The 6,000-nt window shown below is 37.7% G+C and overlaps 1 long non-coding RNA gene across 1 annotated transcript in view; it reads left to right on the forward strand.

Moving 5' to 3' along the window:
* The window catches only part of LOC132022572 (uncharacterized), an 80,676-nt gene that overhangs the window by 11,516 nt on the left and 63,160 nt on the right, over positions 1-6,000 (forward strand). The window contains exon 3 of the long non-coding RNA XR_009405630.1: positions 4,114-4,205. This is a non-coding gene — a long non-coding RNA (uncharacterized LOC132022572). The remainder of the gene's footprint in view (positions 1-4,113; positions 4,206-6,000) is intronic.

The raw sequence follows: 6,000 nt of genomic DNA on the forward strand, positions 1-6,000 counted from the left end.
ATACTGTTCAGGTAATAGCTGGATACAATACATAAGGCAGCTAATGATGGTGTCACTTTGAAGAAGCCTGAACTACCACTGGATTTATTTTCTCATAAACAGATACTGCATTTCATATTCTTTTGGAAAATATCTTCAGATCTTTAAGAGAAAAAAAAAAAACCAACTTTAATTCAGTTAATCTGGCAATTAAAATCTCTCCTTTTATTTACTTCAGTGTCTTTGTTCCCACTTGACGGAGAAATGTATTGAACCTCACTCATTGCTGCTCTACACTGGGCTTCTGCTCTGGCCAGGTCCATAGAATCCTTTCCAAAAACAATTAAGAAGCTCAAATCCTGCACGTTCAGTAACAAACATGATAGAACAAATGCATTCTTCTTGTATTTACCACATTATTTTAAACATAAACTGTGTATCAAAGATGCAGGTCATTGATTCCATCCATCCTCCCCTCCAAAAGATTCTTACTTGCCTCCATCACAACAGAGCCCCCTCTGGCCTATTTGTACTATGTAACATCACTCCTTCCCCGGACTTAGGCAAGTAAGCCATATGTAGACAGTTGGCTGGCACAAGAGGATGCACCCCATTGCACAGCTAAATCAATCAGATTTTCCTTTTTGAACATTTGAAAGAGGAGAAAGAGACCTAGGGAGTGGGTAGCTACATCACTTTTATAGGGGAGCTGGAGAGAGTGACTGCCCTGTTCTTACTCTTGCCTTTCCCTTGAATTCTGTAAGATTATTACTTCTTATAGCATAGATCAAGAGTATAATAAACACATGGGCTAATTTGAGTAGGTTACTTGAAATAAAACTTGGTCTAAAGCAAATAGAAAAAAATATAAATACCAATATTGTTTTCCTTTAAAAAAAAAAAAAACAACCTATTATTTCCTAAATTTAGTAGTTCTCTAACTTGAGCATGCATCAGAATTAGCTGGGGGCTTGTAAAGTGCAGATTGCTGGGACTCATTCCAGACTTTCTGATTCAGTTTGTCCAGGATGGGACAGAGAGCATTATATTTCACATTTTTTTTAAGATTTTATTTATTTACTTGATAGAGAGAGATCACAAGTAGGCGGAGGGACAGACAGAGAGAGAGGAGGCAGGCTCCCCGCTGAGCAGAGAGCCCAATGCGGGGCTCAATCCTAGGACCCCGGGACCATGACCCCAGCCGAAGGCAGAGGCCCTAACCCACCAAGCCACCCAGGCACCCCATATTTCACTTTTCTAACAAGCTCCCTGGTGATGCTGATCTTTCTGGTCCAAGGATCACTCCTTGAGAAACAATGCTCTAGAAATAATTATCTAAAATGACCATATAAAAAAAATAAAATGATCATACCAACATGACTTTTTTTTAAAACCCTGAATTAAGATTCTTCAAAAGAGTACAGTATATAAGAGATTTCATGCCCTGGTAGAAGCCAAATAACCTATATGCAGATACTAGCTCAGCCACTTACAAAGCCACTTGGACAAGATACTTAACATTTCTGTGCCTCTTCATCTGTTGAGTAGAGAATGTAATAGACAATGCTAACAAGCAGCCTGGCACTGTATAATTGCAGGCATTCATATAGAATCCAACATATGAATGGCATCCCCTAGAAATGTGTGAAGGGACCGTCAGGAATACCTACCTGAGGGAGCTGTAACAGTTAAGATCATTACAAGGATTAAATAAAGTATAATGCATATGAAAGGTTTAGAATAATACCTGGCACATGGTAAGGGCTCATTAGATGCTAACTACTAGAATCTGGTCCATATATTAGCTATGCAAAGAAAATCTTGAAAACATAGTCATGGTGACTGTATTCTTAGTTGAGAATTAAAGGAATGCAGGGTGCCTCAGTGGCTCAGTGGGTTAAGCATCTGCCTTTGGCTGAAGTCATGATCCCAGAGTCCTGGGATCAAGCCCCATATCAGGCTCCCTGCTCAGCGGGAAGCCCGCTTCTTCCTTTCCCACTCCCCCTGCTTGTGTTCCCTCTCTAGCTGTGTCTGTCTCTGTTAAATAAATAAATAAAATCTTTAAAAATAAGCAAATAAAATAAATAAAATCTTTAAAAAATAGATAAAATCTTAAAAAAAAAAAAAAAACCCCGAAAGGAATGCAGTTACCACTGTGCAGGCATACTAGATTAAAAATGTTTTTTCTAAGAGATATATTCTTTGGAGAGCAAGGAAGCCAAAAAAGAAAATATGACCTTAATTCTCCCAGGACACAAAACTACCCTTTACACATATCCAGTATAAAATTCAGCAAATAACCACTGCTGTCCCCAAATAGTTTTTTAATATCCTGAACTATTAATACTCTGGCTATCAAGAAGTAGTTAGTGCTCTGTATAGTTTGGAGCCTAATGATTTTTTAAACTAAGTCAAATTTCCTTCTCTAACATATAGTGTCCTGATTTAAAATATTACTGTAGGGATAGGTGGTAGATTGCACAATTTTATTTGACAAGATAAGAAAGTGCTTTAAGCACAGAAATAGTTAAAAAACCAAAGTGATAAATGGAACTATAGGAATAGTACAAGCCAAGAGAGCTTGATGCCATAAGAAAAGTCCTTTGAGACATGTATGTGAATGTTCATAGCAATATGACATAAGAGCCCAAACCCAGAAACAATCCAACTGTCCATCAACTAGTAAACGAAGAAATAAAATATGTTAGTTATGTATTACTATGTCCAAATCACCACCACCCCCCCCAAGATGTAATGACTAAAAAAAGTGTTTATTTTCTCACCGTTCCTGTGGGTTTGGAATCTGGACATTGCTTAGTTGGGTAACTCTAGTCTCTTTCAAGATTGAAGTGAAGGTGCTATTCAGGGTTGCATCTCATCTGAAGTCCATGCTCACTCATATGGTGTTCATAGGCCTCAGGTTCTCGTTAGTTCTGACCATAAACATCAGTTCCTTTGCCATGAGGGATCTTTCCATAAGGCTGCTTACATCATGGCTGCTCAGAGCAAGCGATTCATGAGAGAGAGAGAGAAAGAGAAAGCCCTAAGAGGAAAGCTATAGTCTCTTTATAACCTAATCTTAGGAATGACATCTCACCAAATTCAGTTCATTAGGAGCAAGTTGCTAGGTCCAGCCCACTCTCAATGGGAAGAAACCACACAAGGGCATGAATACCAGAAAGCAGGAGTTATCTAAGACCATCTTAGAATTTGCCCACTTCTATATAAAATCCATACAACAGTACTATTCGGCAAAAAAATAGGAACAAACTACCAAGATATGCTGCAAATGTGTGAACCGCAAAAACGTTAGGCTGAATGAAAGAAGTCAGACTTAAAAGATTGAATACAGTACTGTATAATTCTATTACTTGACATTCTGAAAAGGCCAAACTATCAAAACAGAAAGAAAACCAGTTGTTACGTAGGGCTGGGGGTTTGAGTGGGGAAAGCAGAATTTGGGGGGGAATGACGGACATGTTCCGAACTGGATTATAGTGATAGCTGCACCTCTCTGTGTATTTACCAGAAATCATTAAACTGTACACTTACAAGAAAAATGGCATGGGATACAAAACAACCGGCGGCCAGTTCTTTTTAAAAACTCTGAGTTTCGTGAAAGGCAGAAGAATTATGTCAGAATAAAAGAAAGAAAAGATACGACACCAACTGCAATTCATGATCCTGGATTGGATCCTGATTGTTGGGGGGAGGGGATGGTGGCATGCCATATGGATATTACTGAAAAATCGGAGAAGTTACATATGGACTATTGATTAGATAATACTACTGTACAAGGTTAAATTTGCCAAATAATTGTCCTGTAGGTATGTAGGAGAATGCCCTTATTCTTCATAAATACGTGTTCTTTCGTGGTAAAGTTCCATGTTTTCTGCAACAACCTCTTGACTAGTTCAGGAAAAAAATTTATATGTGTCCAGAGAATGTGGAGGAGAGATAGAGTAAATGTATTTCATTATTAACAGCTGGTTGGTTAACAGCTGGTGAATCTGGTTGAAGGGTATATAGGAATTCTGTGTATTATTCTTGTAACTCTTTTGTAAGTTTAAGATAATTTCAAAATAAAAAGTTTAAAAAAGTAAAACAAATCTTTGAATGAATTCTCCCTCTTAGCTTCCATATAGGATCAAGCACAGCTATCAGCACAAAGAGAAAAACCAACCACAGAAAAAAGAAAACAAGTACTTTTAACTACTGCTTGTCAGGTACTGTTTTTCTTTGTTCGAACTAATTCCTATAACACCCTTAGAGCACTAATTCTTCATCCCATTACATTATACAGCCCATTACAACAACATAGGGAGTTTAAAAATTCCCTATGCCCTTGCAGCAGCCATACAGACAAATTTAGAAGCTCTGGGAGTAGGACCCAGTCAGCAGTGTTTCTAAAGTTCTCCAGGTGATTCCGCTGTGCAGCCGAGGTTGGAACCACCACGTTGGACCTAAAGCTTTATTATGTGTCTTTTCCAATTGTCAAAGTTGAGGCTCAGGGAGATTCGATAACTTGCCCATGGTGATACAGCTTGTGAAAGTGCAGGGGTTAGAGCTGGACATGGACGCACAGAAAGCAGAGTGTGTGGGGGTGTCTATGTGACCCCATTTTCAGGCTCTCTCCACCACACTTCCTGGACATCTGGAGTCTTCCCTGGGCTTTCCCAAGCCTGCCCTGCAGGCCAGGAGCCGAGCTGGATGCTGCAAAATATGATCAGAGTTGCTTTGGATTTTAAGGAAAATGAACATGAATATATAAAAGATAATGAATATTTGTAGAAAAACTGTAGAAGCACATAGCTTTTTTGTGAGCTGATGAAATCTAGTGATGGAAGTAGGTTCAATCAAGAAAGTCTTCTTTGATAAGTTGTCAGAAAAAAGAAATTGACATCTCTAAACATTCTTTCTCATGAAAACCTTTATCTCCTTTCAACACTTTTTTCTAGAGTATTTTCCTCCTTGGCTTCTCCTGAAATTTCCTTCGGCTAGACAAAACAGACCTAATTTTTTTAAAATTGTAAAACAAGGAATTTTGAAAAGACTTCCCTCCAAATTTAGAATAATTAAATATGTTTCCTTGAAGCCATCTTTACCAATAACTTGCAAATCATTAGAAAGAATTATGTCTCATTTTAGTTTAGTCCTGTCTATTAATTTTTCATATTGCTGAACAGATAACATTCATGTTATAAACCTTAATTGTTGCTGCTCCTAGGTTTTCCAAACATTTAGAAATAAACCTCTTCAAGTGCTATTTAAGCTGAAGAAGGAGAAATTTGACCCGCAGTTTATCACCTAGCTCATTAGCATACTAATATGACTATAATTTGCATTTGACTAGGGGGTTGTGCTTTCACCCTGTAATCTTGTTGGTGGAATATCACAGTTTTGGGTTGATTTTTAAGACAAATTGTATATCTACACTGGGGAAATAAGGTGGTGTTAATACAAGAAGCTTGGAAGTGAATTAATTGCTTTGAAACAATCCCATGTTGGTTTAGCCCCTTAGGTGGTGTTATTTGCACAGCTCTCGCAAATGCTAATGATCAATTCACATTGGCATTTAAACAAAATCAACCCTAAGACATTTCTCACACTCCCTAATGAATGATTCCTTTTTTCTTAGTCTCCGAGTTACCTAGGTCCTGCGGTGATCTAGAGTAGCTCCATTTTGATAAGAGAAAGTATGACGGGGAGACTTTCTAATAGCTCTTTCAGATAACTAGTTCAGATAACTAGCTCCTAGTTAAGAATGACCCAGCTTAAAAAAAAAAAAAAAAAAGGAATGACCCAGCTCTTTCCTAGCCATGGATGCAAAACTTTTACCTTGCTGTGGATACCCATGGGAAGGAAAATAATATGGGCCTGTACTGATGGCAGTCTTGCTGGTAATTGAGATTTTTATTATTAAAAAAAGTAATTAAATATTTTTTAAAGTAAAGTTTATTTATTGATAAAGTAAATTTTATTTATTTATTTGACAGAGAAATCACAAGTAGGCAGAGAGGC

The sequence above is a fragment of the Mustela nigripes genome, chromosome 7, assembly GCF_022355385.1.
Source record: "Mustela nigripes isolate SB6536 chromosome 7, MUSNIG.SB6536, whole genome shotgun sequence".
Lineage (NCBI taxonomy): Eukaryota > Metazoa > Chordata > Mammalia > Carnivora > Mustelidae > Mustela > Mustela nigripes.